We start from the raw sequence: 16,017 nt of genomic DNA on the forward strand, positions 1-16,017 counted from the left end.
CAGCCTCTCAGGGGCTGAGGCCCACAGAGGTAACTCTCTCCTGCCTGTCAGTGCCCCCACAGAGGCAGGGGAGGTCCAGCCCTGACAGCCCAGCTCCTCCCTGGTTGCTCTTCTCCTCCTCAGGCTCCAGGAACAGGCCGGGGCCTGCAGCAGGGCCCTAGGAGAGGGGAAAGCTCCCTGGAGCGTCTCCCCAGAGGCCAAATCCCATGGTGGGTCTGTCTGGTCTCCTCTTGCCCGTCGTTTTTCCCTCATTCTTTCATACTTTGAACAAACACTGAGGGGAGGGTACCCCCCATAGGTGCTGTGATGCAACAGTGGACAAGGCTGGGGGTCCACAGTTGGGTGGGGTAGTCCAACACGCAACATATATTGACAAGAATGTCAATATATGATATCAACTGTAGTTGAAAAATTAAAACTTTTTTTTTTTAATTTAGAAAAACCTTCCACTGATTACTAAAGTGCTTTCACACAGTCAACAAACAAACAAAGAATGTCAATATAATATTTCAGGGCTTTGACAGATACGCATGCAGTGGAAACACTTAGTCCAGGCTGGGAATAAGGAACGCCTTCCCCAAGTGCGCTCGTTTATTAAGCAGCTTTCCTGGCTTCTGGGCTGATGATACTCAAGGAACTGAGACCCTTGCTTTCAAGAAATTTTCTCTCTGTGTCACTCTCCCTCTCCTGCCCTTATCTTTCCCTCTTTTCCTTTTTGCTTGTCTGGGTGGCTCTGTCCCCACCTTTTTCTGTCTCTGACCCCAACTCTGCCTGACTTCCTGCCATACCCTATAGAACTGCTATTGCCAGGAAAGGCGAGTCAATGCTAGAGCCTCAGCAGCCTGCTCCCACAGCTCCCGGGCTTGGTGTCCCATACTCTGGGGCTTGGGGGGGGGCGGGGGCTCATGATGCCTCCCCTATCTGATCCACCCCTTGGGTCAGCTAGCTCCCTTTGTTTCTCTCCTCCGTGACTCTGTTACTATAGCTACAGTCACATCACCCAGCCATCCTTCCTGGGGGGAAGTTGGAGAGGAATTTTTGTACTTTAAAAAGTTGTTATTATCTGAGGGGAAGCAGCTTAAAAAAAATAAATAGAGAGGTGTTTTATCTGCAGACTGGACTTGGCTTTGGCTCACAGACTAATGGGATTTCCAAGGAAGGGAGCGCCAGGGTCCCGAGGAGGGAGCTAGGGCCTGGGGTGTCTGTCTCCCTTAGATTGGAGGCTCCCTGATACCACGTTCCTTCATCTGGGTTCCTTGAGGGCAGGAGCCCTGCCTCTGCCATCTGACTGGAGTGTGATGATGCAGAGGCGCCGTCTCTCCACCCTCCTCCCCGCCGGGTCTGAGGGCCTTGGGAGCCCACGGAGGCCCCAGGATGCTGCAGGGACCAGCGTCCCTTGAGGCTTGTTTGTCAAGATCATCTCTTCCCCCGTGTTCATCTCCTCAGCCATCTCTGGGCCACCTCCATCTCCTTTCCTATGTTCCCAATCCCCGGTGTCTCTCAGGCCTTCGCTGTGGAGATCCACTGCGAATTCCACAGCCGAGCTCAGTTCCCGGCCTCCCGCCTCATCAGCCCGGGCTCCCCTGCCCAGCGACCGTTCAGTCTGGTTCCTCTCCAACTTCCTTCCCACCCCACATACATACCAGGCTCCTTTCCATCTGCTCGCCTTTGCTCAGACCGTTCCCTGGGCCTACAGCACCCTTTCCATCTCTCCACACGCCATTTTCACCACCCCTCCTGGCCCAGGACGAGCCCCACCTCCCAGCCGCCTGCCCTGACTGCCCCACCCCACACTGGCCTCTCCTCCTCCTCCCTTCCCTGTGGTCCCTCCACAGCCATGTACCTGTCACTTTATGGGGACTGACACCTCCATGCTCAGTCCCTCGCAAACACACAAGTTGGGGGAGGCGGGCCAGGGGGCAGGATGATGGATGAGGCTGCCGTGGTTCCCTTCCCTGCTGAGGCTGTGGTTAGGAAATCTCCCCTCCAAGAAGCCTGATATTTTCCAGGAATTTCCTGAGGGGAGGGGACCAAGCATTCTGGAATGAGAGCCAGCTGTGGAGTTGAGGCCTGTGGGTGGGGAGAGGGGCTCTGGGCTTCCTGGCTGAGTCAGCGACCATCCCCAGGTAATTTATAGGCTGAGTCAGGGAGGGGGGCGGCTGGGGGGTGGAGAAGGTGGGGGTGGCTTCTAGGCAGTCTATCAAAGGGAAGGCAGCCTGCCTGGCTGGGATTGAGTCTGGCTGAGTCCAACACAGACCCTCCTCTCCCCACCAGCTGTTGCTCCCTTTGTCTGGAGCCTGCAGAAGCAGCAGCCAAGAGAGGACAGAACTACAAGGGGATGGACACAAGACAGCAAAAGAAACCTCTAGAGGGCCCTGGGGGCTCACGAAGTTATGGGGGCGGGGAGGACAACTGGCAGAGAGTGAGCTTAGACAGGCCTCAGGGCCAAGCTGTGGTGAGAAGAGCCACTGGTTCTAGCACCCCAGCCTGGGAGTGCGTGTTCTCCCTTCCTTCCCTGACCTACCTCTTTCTCAGCAGGCCTGGATGGCACTGAAGCTGGTCTGGCTTCTCATCCCCATTCTGCTGTGGACCTGCTGGGTGACGCAAGCTCGTCCTGTGTCACAAGCTCTGTCTGAGCCTGAAGTCCTCACGTGGACAAGATGGCCTGGCTCCTCCAAGCCCTGACGTGGGGCCGCTCCGTGGCAGCCAGCGAGTCCAGTCCAATGGCAGTGGCTTGGGAACCAAGACTAAGCAGGAGCAAGCCTGAAAGGGCTGCCTGAGAGCTGCCTTCAGAGGCCCACTGCAGGGCTTGGCTTTGAACGGAGGTGGGGCTGGGGAAGCATGGAGGACTGGTGACTGTCCCCTGCAAGTTGGAGGAGCTTGGTGGAGGCAGGGTATGTAATTTCACACACACACTTAGACACCCACACGCCAGAGTCCCAGGAAAAACACATGTCTGCCCATATCACCCAGCTCTGAGCCTGACATCCCACAGAGAGACGGGTCCTGATTTAAGCTCCTAAGAAGAGCCCTCTCCTGCTGACAGAGCATGGCACAAGTGTCCCCCTGGGGACTGGGACACAGCTTTCCCATGTCATTCATGCACATCTGTTGTATCATCACATCTGTTGTAGAATCACCCTACAGTGTATTCCAAAAAGGTCGTTGCAGTGCTGGGGCTCCGCTGGCCCTGGTCTCAGCATTGCTGGGTGTCTCGCTCTGGCTCATGGCTCAAAGTCCCAATGCTGGAGAGGATGGTAGATTTCATAAACACCGAATTAGCACATGAGCTCTGAAGAAGAAATTTTGGGATTTGTGTTGCCTTGCGAAGGTATATAAAAGGAATCTAATTTTCTAAATGACCAATAAACTGCTTTTCTTAGTAAGAATAGCCAAGTTGAAATCCAAACTGGAACAGGAGGGTCCCAGAAACCTATAGGGCCAGTGGCACAGCGTGACTCTGAACCAGCCTCCCCACTCCCCCCAGTATTAGCCCCTGCTGTCAGGCCCCGGGGCTGCTTCAGGGACACCAGGTAGGATGCTGTTGAAATTCTCCAGGCAAGAGATGACAGAACAAGAGTGGTGAGGAGCAATTGGGTTCTGGAAGAAGTTGGAATCAGTTGACAGAATTCTCTGATTGATTAGATATGGGGTCTAAGAGAAAAGACTCAAGGACAACTCCGTGGTTTTGGCCTGAGCATTTAAAGGGATGGAGTCGCCATTAACGGATAGAGAATGAGTTTTATTGTACTTTTAACAAACTGCTTGTGTTGTCCAAGGTCTAGACATCAGGAACGGCTGGACCCAAGCAGGGCATTGGTGGGGTCCCTGACAATCATGCCATCCTCCGTGGTCCTAGGGGTTCCTGGCAGAGGGCTTCCTGCCTCTGGTGTGGGGAGGGGTGGTCACGTCAAGGAACCTGACCCACTGAGTCCCTGGGTGACACAGGAGCCCTGGGGCCCAGGCAGGGGGTGGCGTTAGAACAGGAGGGGTGGAGTGTGGGCCTCTGTCTGCACAGACCCACCTCAGGCCCACAGAGGCCTTTTCTCTTCAGACTCGGCGTGCTGTTTCCAGCGCTTTCTAGAGGAAGTGTCCGCAGGGGCTGCAGACGGCCGCTTTGATTCTCCTGGCCACAAACTGCTGCAGGCCAGGCTGGCCAGAGGCGTGCCTGTGCATCCTGGTCAAGCAAGCGCCCAGGGACTCACGGCCAGAGAGGCTGTGAGGGTGGCTTTGTGTGGCAGCGCAGGTTGCCCCTAGCCAAGTCCCCCTGCCAGAAAAGGCCAGTTTAGCTGCCAAAGTTCCTGAACTTAGGTTACCTGAGGAGGCAGCCTGGTAGCCGTCTGTTTCTCATTACTCCACAAGCTTTGGGCCTATTTAAGCCAGAAGCCAAATGCCCTGCTCCCTGCCTTCCCCCCCTCCCCCCCAGTCCCTGTCCCCCCCATCAGTGGAGATGCTGGACAAGAAGACAGCTTTGGTTCTGAAATAAATTGGCATCCAGCTGTGGGAACTAAACAAAACAAAAATCAGACCCCAAGCTCGTAGATATAAAGAACAGATTGGTGGTTGTAAAAAAAGGGGTGGGAGTGGGAGAAATGAAATGAGTGAAATGGTTTTTTGGGTTTTTTTGGGGGTTTTTTAGTTTAAATAAATTGAAAAGGAAGAGGAGGGGAGGCAGAGGAAGAGGAGGAGGAGGAGGAGGAGGAGAAGACGATCACAGCTCTGTAGGAAGAGCCAGGAGAACTACCCTTTGTGAAAATACAGGTTCCTGGGCTTCTCTCTAGATGCAGAATCTGTATCTCTGGGAGAGAGGCCCTGGAACCTGCTTGTTTACAAAGCTCCCCAGGTGATCTGACCAGGGTTGGGGGCTTCTGGCCTAAAAGACACATGCTCCTGGAGAGACAACACACTAGAAGAGAGTAAAAAATGTAACACACAGGACAGGAGCCGGGTGGGGTTAGGAGGTGTGTTCTGGTTGTCTGAACACAAAAGAACCCTCCATATTTGAGGGGTCTCAAGGAGGCATTTGCAGAACTTGAACCTAAAACATGGATAAAGCCCCAGACTGGGGAGTGCTGTATGTATTCAGACAAACCAGAGGCCCAAGCAGGACTTTAGGAGCTGGCACCAGAGAGTCCTTTTGGAGGTATTCAAAGTCCCGAAACGGGATTCGGGGAGATTCTCCCTCTCACAGGAGGAGAGACCTGGACACCTAACTTAGCACCCAGCTCCTTCTTTGAGGGTCAGACTCCTCCTCGCTGCTAACCTCAGCTGTACAATGAGGAGGAAGGACCCTTAAAGTTTCCTGCTCCTGAGGTTGGAAGGCAGACTTTGGGAGGTTGGAACCAGAGCTGGCGTGGGCCTGAGGTGGGAAAGTGGGCCTCTCTTTGGCCTGCGTGGGGTGAGCCCTGGAGCTGTTTGCTCTGCACCCCATGACCTGCTCCTACCCCCCCGTAAACTCTTAATCCTGATCTGGAGAAGGTGATCCCCAAGGGCTAGGGCTTGCCTGCCCAGAAATACGTTGAATAAATAGATGTGCTCTGCCCAGATTTTATCTCATCAGGATTCCAGAGCAGAAGATAAATGGCCTCATGTCCGGCTGGGAGGTGTAATTCGTTCTCCTGGGGGAGCCACAGCCTGGGGATGGGGTGGGGAAAGGAGAGGTTTGGAGCATGTGAAGCATGCAGACCTGGGGGCTGGGTAGGCTCTGGAGCTTGGTGTGCAGGGCTCAGTGCCAAGACCTCCATAAACACCTGGCTTTCCCTGGGGCCTGCTCAGGGATGGAAACAAAACCTAGCATCCTTCAATTCAGGGAGTCTATTTCTGAGGCTTCTTCTAGGGGAATAAACATAGGATGTGTACAGATTTAGCAACAGAATTGTTCTTTACTGTGTTATTTATGAGCCTGAAAAACTGGAAGCAACCTACATGCCCAACAAAAGGGGATTGGTTAAATCAATTATGAACCATTTGGAAAATAAAACACAATGCAGGCTTTCAAAGCTGGTGCTGTAAAAGAACAGTTAATGACATAGAAATAAACTTATAGTAGAGCAAGCAGAAAAATAAAAAGCTGATAAATATATAAAATAATCTGATTTTGAAAATAAGTCAATTCATTAAAAATGCTAGAAGGATATATACTAAAACATTGATTGGTTGTAAGATAAAGGGTAAGATTCCTTCTTTTTCGTTTGCTTTTATTTTGGTTTTGCTTACCTGAATTTTTAACTTCAATTAGAATAGTCATATTTATACACAAAGAACAAAGATAATAAAAATTATTATTGTTGTTATTAGTTAACAAACCAGAACTTTCAAGATTTAGCTCAAGAAGAATTTCCAGGTGGGAGGGCCAGCTGGATCAAATAGGCCTAACTCTGTCTACCTATGCTTAGTCCCCTCCGTGGGGCACTTTTCTTCATTCCCACTGCCTTTCCCTGGCCAGCCTCCTAGGATGCCACTGTTTTTTCAATTCTCTGGACCACCCGTAGCTAGCAACCCAGCCTTTGGCTTCTTTTAGCAGAACACAGCTAGGATGATCATACCAGAGAGGTTAATGAACCCTAAGAGAAGACAACAGGAAGAGAAACCCAGCGTCTAGAAGAACTATAAAACCAACAAAGTTTCCTTAGGCAACCGTGTACAGTCCCACCTCAGCCAGGCTCCCTCCAAGGGCAGCCAGGTCCTGTCCATCCTCTGTGGAGGTTCACGAGGTGACAGAGGCCACACACCCAGTCTTCTATCTCATCTTAATCGTGAGTGTCCACGATTTTCCCCAGGTCCACTTTCCACTCTAAAAGACCCTCCTCATGGCCTCCCAGGGGAGACTACAAGGTAGAGACCGCCTCTCCCTCTTCAGATGGGGTATTTGAGGCTCAGAGCAGTAAAGATGTTTGCTCAAGGCCAGCAGAGTGTGAGAGATAGGACAGTACCTAGTGACATAGCTCTAAATCTCTCTCCACTACCCAGTACTGCCAAACCACAGAGGGGTGCGTCCCGTGGGAAAGTGGCCCAGCACAACCTGAGGCAGTGGCCCTGTGAGGAGCCTGGACTCATGCCCAGAGCCATTTTCAACAAATATTTATTGAGCACCTACTATGTGCCAATTATCGAGGAAACAGTAGTGACCCAAAGAGGCAAAGCTCCTACCCTAAGAAACAACCTTCTAGTGGGCGAAACAGATAACAAACCAAAACATATGACCAGTGGTGTTCAAAACTGTGAAGGAAACAAAACAGAGTAAAGTGGATAGAACGTGCCATGGAGGAGTAGGCAACTTTCGATGGAATAATCCAGGAAGGTCTCTCTAGCAAAGGCCAGAATGAAGAGAAGGAGTGAGTCCTATGGCTATCTGGAGGAAGCCCATTGAAGCAGACGGAACAGCAAGTGCAAAGGGTCTGAGGCAAAAGCAAGGCTGCCATGTTTGAGTAGAGCTAAGGGGGCCAGCATGACTGGAGCAGAGGAAACAAGGAAAGAGTGTAGGGAGTGAGGTCACAGAGCTAGCAACACCCCCACCAGAGGAGGGAGGCTACCACTTGTGAGCTCCCGCTGGGCCACAGGTACCATGCAAAACACTTGACATCTGTCGTTATGAACCTGTAAGGTTAGGTGACCTGGCTGTGGCAGCCTGCTCTAAGCCAGAAGACAAGAGAATGGCAGGGAAGCTGGCGCAGGGTTCTACCTCCTGGTCAGGTGTTTCTATCAAGTCTGTGTGGAGGGATGGAACTTTCTAGAGCTCCATCCATCCCAGTGTCCAAGGCTGACCAGGCCATGGCTCTGCTTCTAAGGGGTGCACAATCCTGTGTGGCCAACAAATGGGAACAGGTAACAAGCACATGACAAGGAAATCCTGTCGTTTGCAACAACGTGGATGAAAGTGGAGGAGGACATTATGCTAAGTGAAACAAACCAGACACATAAAGACAAATATTGCGTGATTTCATTTAATGTGGACTCTAAACAAGTCCAACTCATAGAAACAGATCGCAGAATGGTGGAGTGGGAGAAATGGGGAACTGTTGATCAAAGGATACAAAGCTTCAGTTATGCAGTTTGAATAAGTTCTGGAGATCTAATGTATAGCACAAAGAGTGTAGTTAATAAAATATTACGTACTTGAAATAGCTAAGAGAGTAGATCTTAATTGTTTACATAAAAAAAGGTAACTATGTGAAGTGAAGAATATGTTAATTACCTTGATTGTGGTAATCATTTCACAATGTACACATACATCAAAACATCACATTGTACACCTTAAATATATGCAATTTTTATTTGTCAATTATACCTCAATAAAGCTGGACAAAGAAGAAAACCCATCCCTACCTCACAGAGCAGAATAAATAACATAAAGTAAAAGCTGGTCACACAACAGCCGATGAAAAATAAATGCTGCAGGGAACTCTTTGTACTTTCCACTCAATTTTGCTGTGAACCTAAAACTGCTCTAAAAAATAAAGTTTATAAATTTAAAAAAATCAAAAAAGTTTAAACACACTTGGCAAGACAGATAGGGACGATTTCCTGGAGGAAGTAATATTTGATCCGGACCTTGAGGAATGAACAGGTAAACCAGATTTCAATAGGCATAGAAAGTGGGGAATGCACTTCAGGTAGAAATACTGGTTTGCTGAGGAGGAGGCAGGGGGACAACTCGGCCGTTGGATACTAGGGTGTGGAGCACATGGCCTTGATTTGGGATTATCACGGGGACACGCTGACCCCCGCAACCTCCCCAGAAAGTAGAGAGTAAGAAGAGAAGGGGGTTCAGGACAGAACCCTGGAGCACAGGCCATGTTGGAGGTGGGGTAGGAGAGTGCTGGGAAGGGGGCTGAGGAGGACCTGAGAGTCAGGAGGACCACTAGGGCAGTCGCTGTCACAAGGTTTAAGAAAGAGCAACGAGGAAAACATCAAACATTGCCAAGAGGTCAGGAGCGAGAGGCACTGGGAAGGGCAACAGGGTGGTGAGGGCCGAGTGGGGTGGGCAGGGCCCAGGTCAGAAGGGTTATGACTTTCCTACTGCTATATAAGAAATTACCACAAAGTGAGTAACTTCAATAACACAACCTTATTCTCTTATATTTCTGGAGGTCCAAAGTCCAAAACCAGCCCCCACTGGACTAAAGTCAAGGCGTTGGCAGGGCCAGTTCCTCCTGGAGGTTCCAGGGGGAGAGCTTGTCCCCTTGCATTCTTCAGCTTCTAGTGGCCACCTGTATTCCTCGGTTTGCGGCCCCTTCCACCCTCTTCAAAGAGCATGACTCCAGTCTCTGCTTCTGTCATCACACTGTCCTCTCTGCTTTAATCTCCTGACTCCCTCTTAAAGGGCCCCTGTGACTACATTAGGCCCACCCAAATCACCCAAGATAATCTTCCCATCCCGAGATCCCGAATTTAATTACATGTACAAATTCCTATAAAAGGTGACATTGACAGGTTCCAGGGATCAGGACACGCACATCTTGGTGTGTGTGGGTGATCCTTCTTCAGCCTTCCACTATTCAGGGGGCGAGGGCATGACCATGGAAGGGAGAAGAGGAAGAAATGGAGAAGGGGAATGGAGACACTCGGGAAACTTGAGTGAGAGAGGAAGGATGAGACAGATTCGTATAGAGGAAGACCCAGCCTGGCTGCAGAGAAGCGTCTTTTTGGATTTTTCTTTTTTTCTGATCCCATTGTGTCTCCTTCTCTCCCTTCTTCCGCCAGCCCAGTTAGAAAATAGACACATAATCCATGATGTTGATTCCTGAGGTATTTCTTCACCTCACCTCTGACACCTACCCACCCAGGGGTCTGCCAAGCTATGTGAGTTGAAATCTACATTTTTCTTTTCTTTTTTTTTTTCAAGTTCTTGATTCTGGCTTTGTAATGAAATATCACACAGAGAAATAGTCATTTCACTAAATGAGGAGTTGCACTGAATTCTTTCCAAGCAAGATTCTCATTCATTATCTATTATCAGAATGTACCAAACACAATTTAGTGTGACATTATAATATTTCCTAACTTAATAACTATCATTAGGATCTTAATAGTCAACTTCCTTTTCTAAGCAAACAAATGCCTGCAATTAGAAATGTGATGAAATTTGAGGATATTTTCTTGCTTTAGAAATCTACATTTTTCAAAGACTGGTTCTTATTTTATTTCTAATAGCAGGTTCTGCTTTTATTACAACATACAGCTCATTATATTATTAATTGTTCAAATTTAGATATTGATGTCCAGTTTAAAAAAGTAAAGATTGAATTTACATTCCTTACCTCCACTTCCTCTCAATCCCTTCTGAAAATTTGTCTTCTTATACAACTGATTTTAATTCTTTTACTGCTTTTACCTGTAACTTAATTCTCCCCCAGCTTTATTGAGATCTAATTGACAAGGGATCTGTATTTTTAAACCACAAGGAAAAGAAACCCGGATTTGTTATGAATAATATTTTATTGACTTGGAATGAGTTTTGGAATCTGTATTTTTAACCAACTACCCAGGTGATTTTGATGATCAGACAGTTTGAGGTGTTTCCCCCCCCCCTTTCCTCTTTCTCTTCCTTTCAGTAAACTGTTTTTCAACTTTGTTTTTCAGTGAAAACCATTTCCTCCTCACCATGGACTCGATCCAGAGGCTGTGCCCATCTCTCCCACGTCAACAGTCCTGTGTCCTTGGCGGAGGACAGGGCTCTCATTCTGGGCCATTCCCCCTCTTCCTCCGCCAAACCCCTGCTTCTGCACCTCCCTGCAGCTAATAAAAAGGCCGAGTTCCCTGATGCAGGGAAAGCCCCCACCGCTGCCATTCACAGGGATGAGTGAAATGTGCAGAGGCCACACTGGTTCTAAGCTACAGCTTTCCTTGCCTCCTCCACTCGCATTTTCCCACAACAGCTAGCTCTGTTCCAGGCCTCAGGGTGTCCCTGGGCTGAGGTGGAATCTAGCCACGACCACCTTCCAAAGCCAACAGTCATGGTGAACTTACAGAAAAGCAAGAGCTGGGCGCTTCCTGATGCAGAGTAAAGAAAGTCTTCCGGCGAGAAGGCATGAATTGATTTGGGACAAAAGGCACTTGTTGGCCCAAGAAGGCAGGTATTTGGGGGATCCCTGGGGGAGCTGAGTGGAGGTGGGTGGGTATATTTCCTTGGTTTGCAGAGCCTCTTCTCTAGTGGGATCAGCTGCTCCAGCTAGTAGTCTCACCTGACCCAGCTTTGGGTGATGTGGAGAATGAGTTTCACGGTGATTTCCACTAGGTCATGGCACTGAAACAGCTGCAGGAGGGGACACAGCTGGCGCTGCCCCCACCGCTTCCAGCAGAGCTGCTCTGGAGGAATGCCACCCTCCCAATGGAAAGTGAGAGGATCCTACTTGCTATGGTTCCAGGGACCATGGGAAGGTACCTCTAAGCTAAGCCACAATTTTTGAGGGTACAAGTTGGCCTTTATTAAAATAAAATCTCATCATCACTTATTCCAGTGGCTCCTCAACCGGACCAAACCTCGGCATCACTAAGGATGTTTATTTAAAAAAAAAAAAAAGATTCATAAAAGAAGTGCTTTGGGGATCCCATCCCAGACCTAATAAATCAGAATCTCTTTGGGTAGAGCTAGGGCTGGGATCAGTATAAATCAGTTTAATCAGACTGCGTTCCTGATTCCAGAAGTTTGAGAGCATGAAGAGGGAATGGTGGGGCTCAGATAACAGAGAATAATACTTAGTCGCCAGTCAGAAGAGGCATAGCAATGTGCCCGCCAGAGAATCACAGACTTCTCATACATTATCTTATTTAGTTGTCAAAACGAACCTGTGAGGCATGTCCAATTATTGTCCCCATTTTGCTGAGGAGACAGTGGGAGCTCAAAGAGGCCACGCTGCTCAGAAGAGGCAGAGCCAGCACTCAGATCCAGATCTTTCTCTTCACATCTCTGCCAGGGAAGGGATCATGTGAAACCTGGTCACCACCTTGGGTATTAGGCCAGTACGTGACCAAATTGTGACACAATTTACTCTCTGAACACTGGTCTCTGGTGGGCTCATTTCCCCTCATGTCAGGTCATCAAGCACTTGTGGACACAGAGGTGGTCAGGACACGGCCACCATCAAGACAGGATGGTTCATGGAAACCAGGAGAGAAAGGGCAGAGGGCTGAAACCAGCACCACCAACCAGAGCTGTGAAAGGGGGCCTTGGTGCTCTTTCTGTGCGGAGAGGAGTGGATGGACTAGGTGATCTGTAGAGCTCCATCAGCTCTTAAAAAATAAGCTCAGCAGAGCCCCGTATCATCTCACTGGACATAGTCCCTCTTCCACTTGAGGCTTCTCAAGACAGTAGCTGTCTCTCATCTGCAGGATAAAATCAGTTCCTCGCCTGGACATGATGAGATTCTCTGTGGGGGCGCTGGGAGCATCGAGGGGGAAATTTAGCCTCCCCAGACTTCAGGGAAGACTTCCTGGAAGAGAAGGCACCTGAGTCAGAGTTATCCAGGAAAAGAGAGTGGAAAAATATCAAGCAGTGGGCACTGCATGAGCCAAAGCACAGCTGCCTCTCCTCACATGGTATGTGAAGTTGGACTCAATAATCTAAGTGTACCATGTAGCACCACCAGCTCCGGAAAGCCCTCCTGTCATGTTAGGCCGTCTCGTTTGGCTTCCACGGGGCTTCAGGGAACTCCAGGGACCCATGCCCAGCACACTGCAGGGGAGCAGGTATTCAGTGGCTGTGTCCCCACTGCCTTCTCACCGGCCAAAGGACTGACCCTTTCCCGCTTTGTAGCCTACGCCTGACATAGGACCAAGCACTGGATCATACAGGAAGAAAGGGATGGAAGGGAAGGGAGGAAAAGGAAGAAAGAAAGGGAAAGAGAGAAGGAAGTTCTGGCTCTAAGCGGCACTTCACTCAGGTGGCCTCTAAGGGCACCAGCCTGTCCGATTGGGTCCCATGAGACTGCCCAAGCTGGGTCCATATTGTCCCTCTCCGACTCCCTGGTGAGAGATTTTTAAGGTCACACTAGGACTGGGTTAGCCTGAGCTCTGGAAAGTGGAGCCTGTGAGGACTGCTATGGGAAATGAGTCCCCACATCCCTGCTGCTCCCATTCAGACATCTTGGATGCTGACCTAACATCCTTAAATCGGGTCCAGGATTCTTGTCCCCACATCACAGACGAACAGTTGAGGACCCTGCCTTGGAGAAAGGTATAATTCAGATCCTAAACTAAGCTGGGGCTGGGGTGAATTCTTCACAGGTTGAAGATGCTTCTCGGGTATAGACTGAGCATCAGACTCCTGGTGATGGATGCAGGGTAGACAGGGCCTCCCTTCTGACAAAGGACGGGAGACAATATGAATCCCAGAGACTCAGCGATGAGTGCAGGGAGGCTGAGGTCCAGGCTTCTTTCACCAGAGGTCCTGTAAGGCAGAGACTCAGCATCTTTAGTGACAGAGCTAAAAGAGTCCATTGGAGACCAACCCTCTGAAGCCACAGATGAGGCCCAAAGAGGGACACTTGCTGTGGAACGCTGCATAATGGTCCCCAAATATGTTCAGGTAATCCCCAGAATTTGTGAATGTTCTTATATGGCAAAAGGAACTTTGCAGGTTTGATTAAATTAAGGCTCTTGAGATGGCAATTATCCAGGCGGTTCCAGTGTAATCAAAAGCATCCTTATATGAAGGATGCAGGAGGGTCAGAATTAGAGATGGTAATGTGATGACAGAAGCAGGATTGAAGTGATGTTCTCTGAAGATGGAGGAAGGGGCCACAAGCCAAGGAATACAGGTGGCCACTGGAAGCTGGAAAAGGCAAGGAAATGGGTTCTCCCCTGGAAACTCCAGAAGGAACCGGCCCTGCCAACACCTTGACTTTCGTCCAGTGGGACTGATTTTGGACTTCTGACCTCCATAACTGAAAGGAAATAAATTTGTGTTGTTTTAAGTCACTCAGTTTGTGGTGATTTGTTATAGCAGCAACAGGAAACTCATACACTTGCCTGGAGACACAGAACTAACAAGTGGCCAAGCCTGTCTCTAACTCCAAGGCCCAGCTCCATGGACTCCCCATCCCCCACTGGATGGAGCTGGGCTAAAAGTGTAGGTGAGGCCCTGAAGGGCCCAAACAACATGGTTGGTGAGATCCCGGGTCACAGAGAGGTGTGTGTGTGTGTGTGTGTGTGTGTGTGTGTGTGTGTGTGTGTGTGAGAGAGAGAGAGAGAGAGAGAGAGAGAGAGAGNGAGAGAGAGAGAGAGAGAGAGAGAGAGAGAGAGAGAGAGAGAAGAGAGAAGAGAAGAGCATGCCTTCTTTGTGCATTTGGGGATTTTCTGGGCAGACAATCCTCCAAAGACATGTCAACATTTTTTTTTCCAGGAAAAAATAACTCAATCCCTATTAAAAAAAGTCATAGTTTCACACGCACACACGGACAGACTTGTGGGTCCTAGCAAGAAATGAACTACTCTGTCTACTCCAGGCGTCTTTAATTTTCACGGGGGCAGGGAGCAGAGCTGAGGGGAGCCGGGGGAACCATCAGCCAGAGGACTGTGGACACATTGTGACATCTGGATTTCCCTAAAGCTCTTGGATCCTGTGGAGCGAGTGCCCCCACCTCCACACTGCTTCCCACTTCCATGGGATCTCTGGGAAGATTTGACACATTTCTTAGCAGAGGAGAGCAATTGGAATTTCCAGCTTAATTCCAGATGTGGGCCAGTTGTCCCATGGGACTCCCCAGTGCTGGACCTCATGATCGTGCATGACCCCCTCCTCGACTCTGGGTCTTGGGGTTGGGTTTTCTGTAGTGAGCTGGAGAGAGCCCATGTGTGCAGTTTTCACCCTAGTGGAGAGGGCTGAGAGGGTGGGTCTGAGCTGCCAGGCTGGAGAGCCCCACAGTCATTCAAGAGGCAGCAGACTGCCTCTGGGGCTAGGAGTGGGGGCTGTGACAGCAAAGGAATCAAGTCGGTGGGGAGCACTCTTAGAGTGTGGGCAAGGCCAGACATTAAATCTGGAGCAAGCCGGGTGGGGGGAAGGAGACTCAGGAAACTAAGGGGTCAGTATGAACCAAGGTCATAGCTGGTGCCTGGCCAGGAGCTGCTGGGAAGGTTGGCACAAGGGAAGGCCTTTTACCCAACCAGCACGCTCTGGTTCCTGGTGCTCAGACCCCCAGACAAGATTACCAGGATCAGATCGCTCCTCAGCAGGAGTGAAGGTCCCACTGGGTACCTCAGTGAAACCGCAGGAGGATTAAGGATGTCACCTCCTTTTGCCAGCTTTCCGTGATTGCCCTCATTGGCAGAAAGAATAATGGCCCCCCAAAGATGTGCACATCTTAATCCCCAGAACCTGTGAATACCTGACTTTGCAGATGTGATCATGTTCAGGGTCTTGAGGTGGAGAAATTGTCCCGGATTATCTGGGAGGGCCCACGGTAATCACAGGGTCATTACAAGAGGGAGGCAAGAAGATGAAGGCAATAGACAAGTTGACGTGACGGCAAATTGGAGCAAGGGCCCACAAGCCAAGGAATGCAAGGGGCCTCTAGAATCTGGAAAAGGCAAGAAAACGGATTCTCCCTAGAGCCTCCAGAAGACACACAGACCTGCTGACAACTCGTCTTTAGCCCAGTGAGGCTACTCTTGGACTTCTAACCTCCAGAACTGTAAAATAATAAATGTGTGTTGTTTTAAGCCATTAAATTTGTGGTTATTTGTTACAGGAGCCGTAAGAAACTCATACACCCTTCCATCATGTGGTGGGTGCTAGACTCTGCCCTACGACCTGATGTGTCTTTTTAACATGGCACAGGGTGAGGGGAGTTTCCCGTCTGGCTGAGTACCAGCAGACTATTGTGAGGCGGCAAGGAGGGGCTGCTTCCCACCAACCAGGGCCTCCAGCTGATGGCAGAGCTGGGCCCTATCCAGGCTCCTAGATTTCTGGGCCAGGTCCTTGCCCCATGGCCACTGCCTCCTTCACTCATGGATGAATCAGCCATGCGCCTGTTGTTCTTCCACTTCAGGCCTCTCTACTTCCCCCCTACCCCCTCCCAC

The 16,017-nt window shown here is 49.9% G+C and overlaps 1 long non-coding RNA gene across 1 annotated transcript in view; it reads right to left on the reverse strand.

Annotated features, from left to right (window-relative positions):
- Positions 1–12,342: 12,342 nt before the first annotated feature.
- LOC109385527 (uncharacterized) overlaps positions 12,343–16,017 on the reverse strand; it is a 4,994-nt gene continuing 1,319 nt past the window's right edge. The window contains exon 3 of the long non-coding RNA XR_002124640.1: positions 12,343–12,431. This is a non-coding gene — a long non-coding RNA (uncharacterized LOC109385527). The remainder of the gene's footprint in view (positions 12,432–16,017) is intronic.

This window comes from Hipposideros armiger, unplaced genomic scaffold, assembly GCF_001890085.2.
Source record: "Hipposideros armiger isolate ML-2016 unplaced genomic scaffold, ASM189008v1 scaffold_118, whole genome shotgun sequence".
NCBI lineage: Eukaryota > Metazoa > Chordata > Mammalia > Chiroptera > Hipposideridae > Hipposideros > Hipposideros armiger.